General features: G+C 48.2%; 1 long non-coding RNA gene and 1 other non-coding gene across 5 annotated transcripts; both read left to right on the forward strand.

Annotated features, from left to right (window-relative positions):
* Window positions 1-8,496: 8,496 nt before the first annotated feature.
* Window positions 8,497-13,061, forward strand: LOC107129198 (uncharacterized). Of its 4 annotated transcripts, XR_012432485.1 has the most exons (6): window positions 8,497-8,643; window positions 9,058-9,134; window positions 11,108-11,173; window positions 11,644-11,713; window positions 12,030-12,254; window positions 12,770-13,061. It is a non-coding gene; the product is annotated as an uncharacterized lncRNA (long non-coding RNA). The 4 variants fall into 4 exon arrangements; XR_006696896.3 differs by lacking the exon at window positions 11,108-11,173 and having other exon boundaries at window positions 9,058-9,354; XR_006696895.3 differs by lacking the exon at window positions 11,108-11,173.
* Window positions 9,950-10,082, forward strand: LOC123572652 (small nucleolar RNA SNORA9). Its single transcript, XR_006697205.2, has one exon. It is a non-coding gene; the product is annotated as a small nucleolar RNA SNORA9 (small nucleolar RNA).
* Window positions 13,062-14,366: the final 1,305 nt, after the last annotated feature.

Consider the following 14,366-nt stretch of genomic DNA (forward strand, 5'->3'; position numbering starts at 1 on the left):
AAGGGTGCCAGTTACTAATTAAGTCCTGGCCTTTTGGGGCTGTTACAAAAGTTACTCCTGGATTGTCACTAGAGATAACACCTGGCTTCCTGGAAGTATGACTTATAGCAGGCTTGTTTCCTGGGCTGGTTGCTGCAGATAACAAATTGGTTTCCTGAGGAGGTTGCTGCAGGTTGTAGGTCAGAGTTCTAGTAGTACAAATGGTCCAGCCATTGTCTATTTGTATATTCAGTCTCTCATAACTGACACCAATGAGACCATTATAATGTAAAACAATCTTTTCTTTCTATCCAGGTCACACCTTGGCTGTAAAATGTCCTAACAGCCACCTACTTCTGATTACTGCTTGCTTATCAATAACCTCCCCAGCTGTTTTGTAGCTCCTACATCTTGAACAAAAGCGACTGAGGTACCCAATTACTAAACTGCCCACACTTCATGAAAGCAACTTTATAACCATGATACTCACTTCCCCTTCTCCCCTCTTCAGAATTACTCAGTGCCAGCCCAAACCTTACAAAATCCCCTTCCTAGTCCCTCATAATGAGAAGTAGCCTTTCTTCCTCTGGGGTGCTCTCCCTGGTCATGGTGGGTTAGTAAACCCAAATCTTTCTGCCCAGCTAATTTTTGTATTTTAGTAGAGACGGGGTTTCACCATATTGGCCAGGATGGTCTCGATCTCTTGACCTTGTGATCTGCCTGCTTCAGCCTCCCAAAGTGCTGGGATTACAGGTGTGAGCCACCACACCTGGCTTAAACCCAAGTCTTTTAGATTGCTGGTGAATTTGGCTGTCGAGCTTTGTGACCCAGCTCAATAATCACATCTTTCACTACATTTCTGGATGCAATTTTTCCCTCCTCCAGTTTCCAGGTAACCTTATCTGTATGTCTGTGATGCTAGAGTTAACCATGTTTAGGACATTTCCTCTACCAGAATAAGCTCCTTTGGAGGTACGGACTGTGTGGGATTCCTCCTTGTATCTGAGAGAAACTCTAATAAGGGAAATTATGTACACCGAGCCAGACTGAGGTGGAGAGGCACTGGCAACATTACCTGAACATAGCTTCGCATAGATGCTTCCTAGCTAGGCCCTTGAGTTTTCAGAAAGCCCCTAAACACTGAAAATTTACACTTAATTGGCCTATTCAAAGACAGTGTTCCCAGATTTGCATTTTTGCTAGATTTCGGCCAATTTTTTTTTTTTTTTTTTTTTTTTTTGAGAAAGGGTCTCACTCTGTCACCCAGGCTAGAATGTAGTGGAACCATCTCGACTCACTGCACCCTCAACCTCCCAGGCTCCAGCTATCCTCCCACCTCAGCCTCCCAAGTAGCTGGGACTACAGATGCACGCCACCACACTGGCTAATTTTTGTATTTTGTAGAGACAGAGTTTCGCCATGTTGCCCAGGCTGGTCTTGAATGCATAGACTCAAGCAATCTATGTGTCTTGGCCTTCCAAAGTGCTAAAACAGGCATGAGCTTTTTTTTTTTTTTTTTTTTTTTTTTTTTTTGAGACACGAGTCTTGCTCTGTCACCTAGGCTGGAGTGCAGTGGTGTGATCTTAGCTCACCGCAACCTCCACCTCCTGGGTTCAAGCAACTCCTGCCTCAGCTTCCCGAGTAGCTGGGATTACAGGCATGTGCCACCACACCCAGCCAATTTTTGTATTTTTAGTAGAGACAGGGTTTCACCATGTTGGCCAGGTTGGTCTCGAACTCCTGACCTCAGGTGATCCAGCAGCCTCAGCCTCCTAGAGTATCGTGATCACAGGTGTGAGCCACTGTGGCCAACCAACCAGCCAATTTTTTTAAGTGAATCTTTTCACTGTTCTTGAAGCTGACTGCACTTTTTTTCTTATTGTGCCTCTCAGTCATCTGTCCTTGAGTCTATCAATTGTCTCCCTCATATGAGAACTAACTGACTTGCAAATAACTAACTAGATGTCTCTGAGTTATTCTTTTTTTTTTTTTTTTTGAGACATAGTCTTGCTCTGTGGCCCAGCCTGGAGTGCAGTAGCACAATCTTGGCTCACTGCAACCTCCACCTCCTGGGTTCAAGCGATTCTTCTGCCTCAGCCTCCCAAGTAGCTGGGACTACAGGTACGTGCCACCACGCCCAGCTAATTTTTGTGTTTTTCGTAGAGACAGGTTTCACCATATTGGCCTGGCTGGTCTCAAACTCCTGACCCCATTTGTCATCCACCCACCTTGGCATCCCAAAGTGTTGGGATTACAGGTGTGAACCACCATGCCTGGCCTTCTCTTGAGTTATTCTTTGACGTATGACATGCAACACTTCGACTGTTGTGCATGTGATAAAACCATATAGACTTCATTAGTGAAGGAAAGACACTTTAGAGTTGATTAGAGTGAATTATCAGTGAATTTTAATATCCAGTTTCCAGGCCTATAAATCATGAAGGACCAAATCAACTCTGGATCAGAATGACCCCTCAGAAATACAGCCACACTGTGTGGCCCCCAACGGAAGCAACCTTGCAAGTTCCACTTTGACATCTCATTAGCTAACACTGTTTATTCTTCTAGAGCCAAATTGCTAATTTTCTTTTCAGGCATACATCTGTAGGAGACCAGAATATGCCACCCCAAAATATGCCTCGTTGGCATGAGGATTATTTTGAGCTGATAATTTTGAGAAACAGAAGCTATGAAAACAGCATAAGCTACCCCTTTGAAAGATACATTTAGTCTTAGAAGAAATCGCTTACACTCTTCATAAGGGTGTCTCCCTCTCTGTACCAGGAAGAGAAAGATGACTCTAAATCACCAGAGACCCTTATCAATGGAGAAGGCAGCAACTTGTTTTCTGTGCTTCTTCGGGTCTTTTTCCCAAAACTGGCCTTCCTCACTCCCTTGTTTTTAGCTGAAGATGGTACTTAAACCTGAATTCTAAGCCACTCCTTTGAGAATTACTCATTTTCTTGGGCATCTCACAGGTATATGCAAAGTATACATGTTAATATAGCTCCATTTGTTTTTCTCTTGTTAATCTTTTGGGCTGGGCATGGTGGCTCCCGCCTGTAATCCCAACATTGTGGGAGGCCGAGGCAAGAGGATTGCTTGAACCCAGGAGCTGGAGATCAGCCTGGGCAACAGGACAGGACCCCGTCTCTACAAAATAAAAAATTAAAAAATTAGGGCGAGGTGCAGTGGCTCACGCTTGTAATCTCAGCACGTTGGGAAGCTGAGGCAGGTGGATCACGAGGTCAAGAGTTCAAGACCAGCCTGGCCAAGATGGTGAAACCCTGCCTCAACTAAAAATACAAAAATTAACCAGGCATGGTGATGGGTGCCTGTAATCCTAGCTACTTAGGTGGCTGAGGCAGGAGAATTGCATGAACCTGGGAGGCAGAAGTTGCAGTGAGCCGAGATCACGCCACTGCACTCCAGCCTGGGCGACAGAGCAAGACTCTGTCTCAGAAAAATAAACAAATAAATAAATAAATAGCCAGGTGTGGTGGCAAGCTCCTGTGGTCCCAGCTATTTGGGAGGCTGAGGTGGGAGGATCACTTGATCCTGGGGGTGTGGAGGTTGCAGTGAGCCATGATAGCACCACTGTGCTCTAGCCTGGGAGACACAGTGAGATCCTGTCTTAAAAAAAAAAAAAAAAAATCTATCTTTTGTTACAAGGGCTCTAGCTGAGAATTTAGAAGAGTAGCAAGAAAATTCATCTTTCCTCCCCTAAATATGCTACTGATAGAGAAAGGAGACAGCCAAATGCCATCCAGGTCATTATGTGCAGGGGGCTTGCCTAAACATGCCTATGGTGAAAAATTCCATCCCTTAACATATGTGTAGTAAGGGAAATAAATCAGTGTGGAGTGGCTCAGACTAGGGGCCCACGTGTGCACTGGGGGAATGGGGTGGAGCCACCAGGTATTCACGCTTTATGCAGGGGAGGAGCCGGACCTCTTCAGCTCCGGTGTGGTGGCCTGGTATTCAATCTGTGGAGTGGGAGACTGTTGGCAGGACTGCCTCTTTGCTAAGGGCTTTCTTTTCACTTAATAAATTCTGACCCTTCAACGTGTCCATGTGCCTAATTTTTCCTGATTGGGAAACAAGAACCCAGATTTTAGCTGAACTAAAGAAAAATATCCTGCGTCACTACTTGGCCTGGAAGAACAATGGAATTACTCATTTGAGATGTGGGTTTGAAGAAAGTTATTTTTAGTATTCTGATAAGCAGTTAACATACTGCTGTCATGTTTCTCTCTTTGTGCCAGTCTCATGTAGTTTCCCAGCATAATCACAATTAAACTGATTATGTGATTTTTGTGTTAGCATCCTTTCTAATTAGTTTTTTTTGTTTTTTTGTTTTGTTTTTGTTTTTGTTTTTGAGACGGGATCTTGGTCTGTCACCTAAGCTGGAATGCATTGCCACGATCACAGCTCATTGCGGCCTCAACCTCTGGGGCTCAAGTGATCTACCCACCACCTCAGCCTCCTGAGCAGCTGGCACTATCAGCGGACACCACCATGACTGGCTAATTTTTTAAGCTTTTTGTAGAGACGGGTTTTGTGATGTTGCTCAAGCTGGTCTTGAACTCCTGGGCTAAAGCGATCCTCCTTTCTGGGCCTCCTGAAGCGCTGGGATTACAGGCCACCACGTCTGGCCTCTAATTACTTTGATAATAAGTAAGCATCTCCCCTTCTCTTTTCTTTCTGAGACAGAGTCTCGCTCTGTTGCCCAGGCTGGAGTGCAATGGCACAATCTCGGCTCACTGCAACCTCCGCCTCCCGGGTTCAAGCAATTCACCTGCCTCAGCCTCCCAAGTAGCTGGGATCATAGGTGTGTGCCACCACACCCGGCTAATTTTTTATATTTTTAGTACAGATGGGGTTTCACCATGTTGGTCACCCTGCTCTTGAACTCCTGACCTCAGGTGAACCACCAGCCTTGGCCTCCCAAACTGTTGGGATTACAGGCATGAGCCACCACGCCTGGCTCTTTTTTGGTTGTTTCTGAGCCGGAGTCTCACTCTGTCACCCAGGCTGGAATACAGTGGTGCCATCTCGGCTCACTGCCACCTCCGCCTCCTGAGTTCAAGCGATTCCCCTGTCTCAGCCTCCTGAGAGGCATGCACTACCACACCCGGCTATTTTTTGTATTTTTAGTAGAGAAGGGGTTTCACCATGTTGGCCAGGTTGGTCTTGAACTCCTGACCTCAAGTGATCCTCCCACCTCAGCCTCCCAAAGTGCTGGGATTACAGGCGTGAGCCACCGCGCCCAGCCGCATCCCCTCTTCTCTAGTGAATTTTTTGGGGTTATCACTCTGTTAAAAAGCACTTCTCTTTCAGTTCCTTAGGTGAGCCCACTTTCTTCAGTAACACACATTCTCTGGCCCTTCGTAACTATTTACTTTCCCAGTTCTCTTTCATCTTGAAACCACCATTGCAAAATTATAACTGAAACAGTGACAGGGATCTGACCGAATCAACTCCATCTTGTTTCTAACTTCCAAGCTGTCCTTGTTCATTCCTGAGTGTAGGCTGAACTAACTTTGGGAAAAACTTATAGTTTAAAAGAAAGACAATAATAGCCCTTTGCCAAAACAAACCCCAATCTTGCCTGGGGACCAGACTGCCTTTGTAGGGGTAACAAATTAGCCAAAAGATTAGAAATTATGGTTTAGGAATCATGCAGCTGTAGGCTACAAGATTCTGACCCTCCCCAAATTGCTCCTGGGGATAACATCACTAAAGGCTAAGATCAGTGCTTGAGATATTTTGCAGACCTTGCACTGGATGGATCAGCTGGCACCACCCAGATCAATAAACTGGCTCATCAGATCTTGTGGCCCCTACCCAGGAACTGAGTCAAGCACAAGACAGCTTCAACTCCCTATGATTTCATCTCTGACCCAATCAATCAGCACTCCTGACTCATTGGCTGCCGCCCACCCTCCAAATTATCCTTAAAAAGTGTGACCTCCAAATGCTTGGGGAGACTGATTTGAGTAAGAAAAGAAGTCCCAGTTTCCCGCACAGCTGGCTCTGCATGAATTATTCTTTCTCTATTGCAATTCCCCTGTCTTGATAAATGGGTTCAGCTTAGGCAGCAGGCAATGTGAACCTGTTGGGCCATTACAATCTCATAGCGGAGTGGCAGAATGGACAGCCCAGAAAACCCTGTACTAGGACAATCTGCACCAGGCCCTGGCTGTTGTAGGAGGTCTTGAACAAACCACTTAACTTGTTTGGGTGAGCCTTAGTTTCCATGTTAGTAATCTGGAAGTAATAGTTCTGCCTTATCTGTCCGTTAGGGTTTTGACATTTAGTGAAGTATGGAATTTGTATACTGTAAGGTGATTGAATGTATTTAGTAGGTGCTATACGTAAAATACAAGTTTCAAGCACTACTCTGCTTTTACTTACAGAACCACGTTCTCACTTTTCTAGCCTGAACATTCAAGACCCTTGAACACATAGTCCTTATCTCCCGCTCCTCATTGAGACCCTTCCAGAACACTACAAACTGTAATACTTAGCTGTATCACCAGCAAACCATGTCCTTCCCAATTTCAGGACCTTTCAATGTGCTTTCCTCTGCCTGGGGGTGGGTGGGGGATGGACGGCAGTTTCCTCCCAACCCATGAAACCTCTCCACAAACGTAGAAGAGACAGAAAACCATTATTGAATAAGTATTAAACCAGATTGTGATGCTGTACATCACATGCAACCTGCTAAAGGCAACACAAAGACAGAAACTCACTTTTTGTATACAGCTAAGTAGAGATAGCCCATCGCATTATGTAGGTTTTGCAATTTGGAGTCAGGGGACAAGTTAAGGCTTTGTCCTCCTAAGAAACCGGACTCTGGGCCCTTTCGTCCCTTAACAATTACATTTCTTTCTTTCCTTTTCTTTTCTTGCCGGGCGCGGTGGCTCAAGCCTGTAATCCCAGCACTTTGGGAGGCCGAGGCGGGCGGATCACGAGGTCAGGAGATCGAGACCATCCTGGCTAACACAATGAAACCCCGTCTCCACTAAAAATACAAAAAAATTAGCCAGGCGTGGTGGCGGCGCCTGTAGTCCCAGCTACTCGGGAGGCTGAGGCAGGAGAATGGCGGGAACCCGGGAGGCGGAGCTTGCAGTGAGCCGAGATCGCGCCACTGCACTCCAGCCTGGGCGACAGAGCGAGACTCCGCCTCAAAAAAAAAAAAAAAAAAAAAAAAACCGGACTCTGGGCCCTTTCGTCCCTTAACAATTACATTTCTTTCTTTCCTTTTCTTTTCTTTTTGTTTGTTTGTTTTTGAAACGGAGTCTCGCTCTGTCTCCCGGCTGGAGTGCAGTGGCGCGATCTCGGCTCACTGCAACCTCCGTCTCCCGGGTTCAAGCGATTCTCCTGCCTCAGCCTCCTGAGTAGCTGGGACTACAGGCACGCTTCACCATGCCCAGCTAATTTTTGTACTTTTAGTAGGGACAGGGTTTCACCATGTTGGCCAAGATGGTCTCGATCTCTTGACCTTGTAATCCGCCTGCCTCGGCCTCCCAAAGTGTTGGGATTGCAGGCGTGAGTCACCGCACCCGGCCAACAATTACACTTCAAGGAGATGGCTCCCAAGAAACACTCCTGAGTTGAACCTAGCCATAGAAGAAAAAGACTTGAGTACATTTGGAAAGGAGAGATGCTGAAATTTTGAAAGAAAAAGGGAGGGGGGATGGTTTCTCGTCCCTTATTTTCCGCAGGGAAAATTAAACCCTATGTATAATTGGGTTTTTTTTTTTTTTTTTTTTTTTTTTTTTGGTTGTTGTTGTTGAGACAGAGTCTTGCTTTGTCGCCCAGCCTGGAGTGCAGTGGCCGGATCTCAGCTCATTGCAAGCTCCGCCTCCCGGGTTCACGCCATTCTCCTGCCTCAGCCTCCTGAGTAGCTGGGACTACAGGCGCCCGCCACCTCGCCCGGCTAGGTTTTTGTATTTTTTAGTAGAGACGGGGTTTCACCGTGTTAGCCAGGATGGTCTCGATCTCCTGACCTCGTGATCCGCCCGTCTCGGCCTTCCAAAGTGCTGGGATTACAGGCTTGAGCCACCGCGCCCGGCCCCCTATGTATAGTTTGTATTTGCCCTTCCACCTGCATCATCTTTCCCACCGGCAGGCTCCTGTTCATTCCCAAGGCTCCACATCCACTTCGTGCTTGGATTCCGCCCGGCCCTTCCTGTGCGGCCGCATCAGGAAGGCACCACCCATTAGGGGCTCAACGCGCCCCTCCAGGCCACGGAGTCAGACCTCCGTCCTTTCAGCGGCAGGGGCAGATTACGTAACTCCAGTCTTCTGGTCACTAAAGGAGGATAACAGAGGGCGGTCCAGAGACTCCGCTGACGCCTCAGGACGCAGCGCGGTCGAGCCCCAGGACCCTAAAGTCTACGGCCCACCGCACCCCACCAAGCGACCGCCCGCGGCAGCGTGACGTAATCTGCCCCAAACGCTGTGGCCCGGGCCGCGCACGGCTTCGGGGCGGGACTATGCGGTGACGTCGAGGTGCGCGGCGCAGCGCGCGGCGTCAGTCTTGGCTGGCGGCGTCTGTACTCCATATTCCGTACTCGCCGCGGCGCGGTCTTCTGCAGCATAGTCATCCACCGCAATCCTGGGCCTCACGTGTTGCCTGACCATTCCTGAGCCCAGGTAGGGGTCTTGGGGGATCGGGTTGAGTGGCGGGCGGCGTGGGAGGCTGGGCCGCAGTGAGTGGGGGCACCAGTAGTTCTTGGAGCCCAAGCCTTCACTACACGTGCTACTTCCTCGCAAGACGGGGTTGAGCGCGTTCGGAACATTTTCCCCGGAGGAGACTCGGGGGTTACGTGATAAGTAACCTCGTGCTTCTCTTTCAGCAGAGAAATGGGGCTTCTCCTGCATGACGTGGGTGGACCCCAGTGGGCGGTATGAGACGTGTGGTCTGGAGGGACCTCACCGGAAGGCATGGGGTGGTGTGTAGACCTGCCTCAAGAGAGGCTGTAGAGTGGGCCAGGCGTTGCATGGAGCTAGAGCTGAATAATGGTTCAGAGGCACAAGCTGGAGCTAACTACATTTGTTCCCTTCTAGGTGGGAGCCTTGGCTGAGGTGATGGTCTCAAAGTGGAAGAGCTTACTGTCACAGCAACTGTTTCGCAAGATGCCCCGGTAAATCACGTTGCAAAGACCCCAACTCTGCCTTCCTGGAACTAGGCCTGCGTTTTCTCTGAACCATTATTTCATGGGGAAAATGAAATCTACTTCATGTGTCCTGTCTTACTCGTTCAGAAGTGATTTCTGAGCCGTAAGATACATGACAGAGGCCGGGCGCGGTGGCTCAAGCCTGTAATCCCAGCACTTTGGAAGGCCGAGACGGGCGGATCACGAGGTCAGGAGATCGAGACCATCCTGGCTAACCCCGTGAAACCCCGTCTCTACTAAAAAATACAAAAAACTAGCCGGGCGAGGTGGCGGGCGCCTGCAGTCCCAGCTACTCGGGAGGCTGAGGCAGGAGAATGGCGTAAACCCGGGAGGCGGAGCTTGCAGTGAGCTGAGATCCGGCCACTGCACTCCAGCCTGGGCGACAGAGCGAGACACTGTGTCAAAAAAAAAGATACATGACAGAAAAATAAAGGGGAAAAGGCTGCATTTATATTAACTACATGATGATAAATAAGGATGTTTCTGGTCACAGTGAAGAGCCATGCTAGAATTGTAGTGTCATAGAATAATGTGGAAGTTTAGTTCGTGTTGTCTGATCTATTTAATAATTTAGTAAGTTTATCTCTTCCAAGACACCTTCCCTTCTTCCTTAGCCAGAAATGATCTTTCCCTGAGAGTCATCAGTAGCTCTGGGCTCCTGGAACCAAGCTCAGGTGCCTAATTGAACTCTGTTCTCTTCCCACAGCCTCCAGCAGGGACTGGTGCTTAGTGAGAGTGGGCTGCCAGATTCCTTGAGTGTGGGGGATTTGGGTGAATGAGGGTAGCAAGCCTCCAGCGTGCTTGGGTCTGCGGTGACCCTATGCATTCCTTCAGTGCTTGCTAGAACAGTTTTGAAACGGTTTGAGGCCTTGCTCTGCTCCATCCAGAGCAAGGTTATAGAAATTTCAGACAATGACTGGCTCCCTCCTGGATCTGGTGTCTTGTATAGAGCTGGGCCTTATATAGATCTGCCCCATCTAATGTGGCAGCCACTTGGTATGCATGATTAAATTTAATTTAATTTTCACACTAACCACATTTCAGACGGTCAGTAGCCACAGGTGGCCAGTGGCTACCATATTGGGCCGCACTGATTAGAGGGCATTTCTGTCGCTGTGGAAGTTGTTTTGGACGATGCTAGAGTGAAAGGTAAAGGGAATTCTGAGTGTTTGCTATGCTCCAGGCTCAGTACAAATTTTATTTTATTATACACTTAAAGCAAAAGTCTTTTTTTTTTTTTTTTTGAGACAGAGTCTCGCTCTGTCACCCAGGCTGGAGTGCAGTGGCTGGATCTCAGCTCACTACAAGCTCTGCCTCCCAGGTTTACGCCATTCTCCTGCCTCAGCCTCCCAAATAGCTGGGACTACAGGCGCCCGCCACCTCGCCCGGCTAGTTTTTTGTATTTTTAGTAGAGACGGGGTTTCACCGTGTTAGCCAGGCTGGTCTCGATCTCCTGACCTCGTGATCCGCCCGTCTCGGCCTCCCAAAGTGCTGGGATTACAGGCTTGAGCCACCGTGCCCGGCCCAAAAGTCTTTTAAAAGTTGAGAATGAAGCCAAGAGAGGTGGTAAGGGTAGGAGTTGAAACAGTGGAGAGGAGTAACAGGGAAGAGTCCTGCCCTGAGAGACTCATGAACAGGATATTTACAAGGCAAAGCAAAGAGAACCAAAGTCTCAGTTCTGCAGAGGGGCTGAGTGCCCCAGGAGCTAGTGGAGGGTGAGGTCAATGTGTACTCATCTTAAAGGAAAAACTCATGGAAGAGGAAGATGCTAATGTTGAACACCTATTTTGCCCAGACCTCTTAATTCTTGTTTTAAATATTTGAGGTATCATCATGAGGTTGTGTTTAAATTCAGTACACATGAGGGGCCCAAGGTCCAGGGTTGCCCAGCCACAAACCAGCAGATCAGGGTTTGATGCCAGGCCTCTCTCATCCTGCAGCCTGAGTGGAATATAGAAGCCGGTGGGAAGGAGATGGATGCCTTCAAGTTCTTGTCTTGGTGTTAGGTGTGTTAAAGAATTGACTGGGGGCGCCGGGCGCGGTGGCTCAAGCCTGTAATCCCAGCACTTTGGGAGGCCGAGACGGGTGGATCACGAGGTCAGGAGATCGAGACCATCCTGGCTAACACAGTGAAACCCCGTCTCTACTAAAAATACAAAAAAAAAAAAAAAACTAGCTGGGCGAGGTGGCGGGCGCCTGTAGTCCCAGCTAGTCCAGAGGCTGAGGCAGGAGAATGGCGTGGACCCGGGAGGCGGGGCTTGCAGTGAGCTGAGATCCGGCCACTGCACTCCAGCCTGGGTGACAGAGCGAGACTCCGTCTCAAAAAAAAAAAAAAAAAAAAAAAAAAGAATTGACTGGGATGGGAAGAGTGTTGCTGGCTTGGGCATAGCACAAGCAGCACAGCTCCTGTGTTCCTTTGGGTGGTGGGGTCGCCTCTCTTAAAGGTAGAGGCTTCCAGCTGATTCTGTCTTTTCAGGCCAGGAACAGTTGCTGAACACCCCAGGCCTGCTGAGGTCCCTCCTTGAGTCTCGTGTTCAAGCAATCTTGTGAGTAAAGCACTGGCTACCCCTTTTCCTTATTATCTTTTCAAGGATGTTTGTGCAGCAGACAGCCTTGGAACATACGAGGTAGTACCTTCTTCCAGAGCAGAGAGCAGGCATTCTTGCTGTGCGTTATGAAAGGGTAGAGTCCTGCACTCCTTTCCTGTAGTAGTCCAATGGCCTAGGCAGGTGCCTCTGACTTCCCTATGGGAACTGGGGCTTGGGAGGGTGGTAGAAAATGCTGATGCTCTGGCTATTGCTATTGCTTTGAATAATCAATGATCCCTTGTCCCTAATCGAGGAATTTTGTATTTTCTACCAGTGTCCATGAAACTGGGAGGCGACCTTGTTAGCTGCCAGTTCCTGACAGCCACCTCTCACCAATGGCTCCACTCTGTGTCCCTGACCCAGCACATGGCACAAGAGTACCTGCCATCCCTCAGTGTTTCTACAGCAGCAATCCTGAGATGCCGGAGCTAGAGGGGACCTGACCTGAGAGAAGATACCTTCAGTGGCTGCTAGGCTGTTCCTTGGAACCTGTGCAGGGGTAAGTGTGCAGGAAGGTCTCACCTAGCAAGTCACTTCACTCCTGTTTTATTTAGAATCACCTGGCTAGAAAAAGTTCAAAAACCATCGCCTTATTTTGATCTTCCCGTATTGTAAGTCAGGTGATTGAATCCCAGAAAAGTTCTTTGTCTTTGAGCTCACAAGACTATTTTGGGACAAACAGTTGTCTAGTGTTTGGACTCATGAACCCTGATTCTTGGGGGTGGTATTTTACTGCTTTTGTGATTTGGTTTCAACATACATAGTCTTTTCTCTGGAGTAACCTTAGGTCAGTGGCCAGTGTTTCAGTCCCTGGAAAGGGCATGGGCTGCCACTGAGGTTGGTCACAGGCCTCTCAGCTCATGGTGGGAGTGGGTTCAGGAGTTGGTAAGTAGGGTTCAGTTCTCTTGTTGCCGCTGATGGCAATAGGGGTTTGTAATAATCCCTAGTTGTGTCAATTATGTCACTTAATTTTCACAACAGGTCTGTGAAGTGTTTCTCATCTCATTTTTACAGATGAGGCCTGCCTGTGTTAATACATCTGCTGATGAGTGGAGCTGAATTTGAATGCAAGTCTTGGCACCTTAATTGAGCAAGTTTGAAACCTTGTTTGCTGCCCTTCTGGAAGGAGTCAGGAATTTCCAATTCTGGGCCTGGCCTATGGGTCTGACAGACCTCTGGCCCTAGGTTTGGGTGCCAGGTTCTCTGTTCCAGAATGAGAAGCTTTGCTGTGCACCAGGACCTGGGCCCTTCTGGTATCTCCTGAATGAAAAACAAGGGCTATTTAATAAATATGGATTTAAATATGTGATTTAGTCCTGCCTCTTCTTTCCATAAGCAAAGATAAGGAAGACCCTGTGTCTTCTTGAAGGAGTTGTCAGCTAAGTCCAAGGGATCCCCAAATACTTCACCATTCTCAATGCTCATGCTTGTAGATAGCCACTTGGAACTCTGATCACCTTATGTGCATGTGCCACCAGTTTCAACTGACAGTGGCAAACTGCGGTGAGAGTTCACAAGCCAAGGCCAGCTGGCTGAATTCTGCAGTAGGGTGGTGATGCACAAAGGCACTGTCATCAGGAGCTTTACCTTGAGATCCTGAGTGGTTTCCAGGAACATCTGATGGTTGGCTCGGTAAGACATTCTGTCTCTTTAGATCGTCTTAGGTATTCACCTAAGCATTCAAACAAGTTACAGAAGTAATACCCTTAATATGTGTGATGTGCCCCAGGTTGGTGTTGGTGATGTTGTCAAGGAATGTTGCAGCAGGCCAAGGCCTGACAAATAGAGCCATTAAAGTACCAGTGACTTTTTTTTTTTTTTAATCTGAGACAGAGTCTGTTGTCCAAGCTGGAGTGCAGTGGCATGATCTCAGCTCATTGCAACATTCGCCTCCCAGGTCAAGTGATTCTCCTGCCTCAGCCTCCCAAGTAGCTAGGATTATAGGCGCCCACCACCATGCCCAGCTAGTTTTGTATTTTTAGTAGAGACAGGGTTTCACCATCTTGGCCAGGCTGGTCTTGGAACTCCTGACCTCGTGCTCCACCCACCTCGGCCTCCCAAAGTGCTAGGATTACAGGCGTGAGCCACCGCGCCCAGCCCTTTTTTTTTTTTTTTTTTTTTTTTGAGATGAAGTCTTGCTCTGTCATCCAGGCTAGAATGCAGTAACATGATCTTAGCTCACTATAACTTCCGCCTCCTGGGTTCAAGCAATTCTCCTGTCCCGACCTCTCAAGTAGCTGGGATTACAGGCATATGCCACCACGCTTAGCTAATTTTTGTATTTTTAGTAGAAATGGGGTTTTACCATGTTGGTCAGGCTGGTCTCAAACTCCTGACCTCAGGTGATCCATCTGCCTTGGCCTCCCAAAGTGCTGGGATTATAGGCGTGAGCCACCGCACCCAGCCTCCAGTGACTTACATTCAATTTACTACTGACAGTGAATGGAAAAGCACCCAAAGGGGCCTGCAACAGGAGGCACAGCATCTACCCTTGTTGAGGAGCCAATTCTAGACTGCAGCTGAGCAGATTGTCTAGTCTGCAGCTATACCATGGGGGGAGTGGGGTATGAACCGGAAGCCTCACATCCCTGCTTAGAAAAAAATCCCAGGA

This window comes from Macaca fascicularis, chromosome 3, assembly GCF_037993035.2.
Source record: "Macaca fascicularis isolate 582-1 chromosome 3, T2T-MFA8v1.1".
In the NCBI taxonomy this organism is placed as follows: domain Eukaryota; kingdom Metazoa; phylum Chordata; class Mammalia; order Primates; family Cercopithecidae; genus Macaca; species Macaca fascicularis.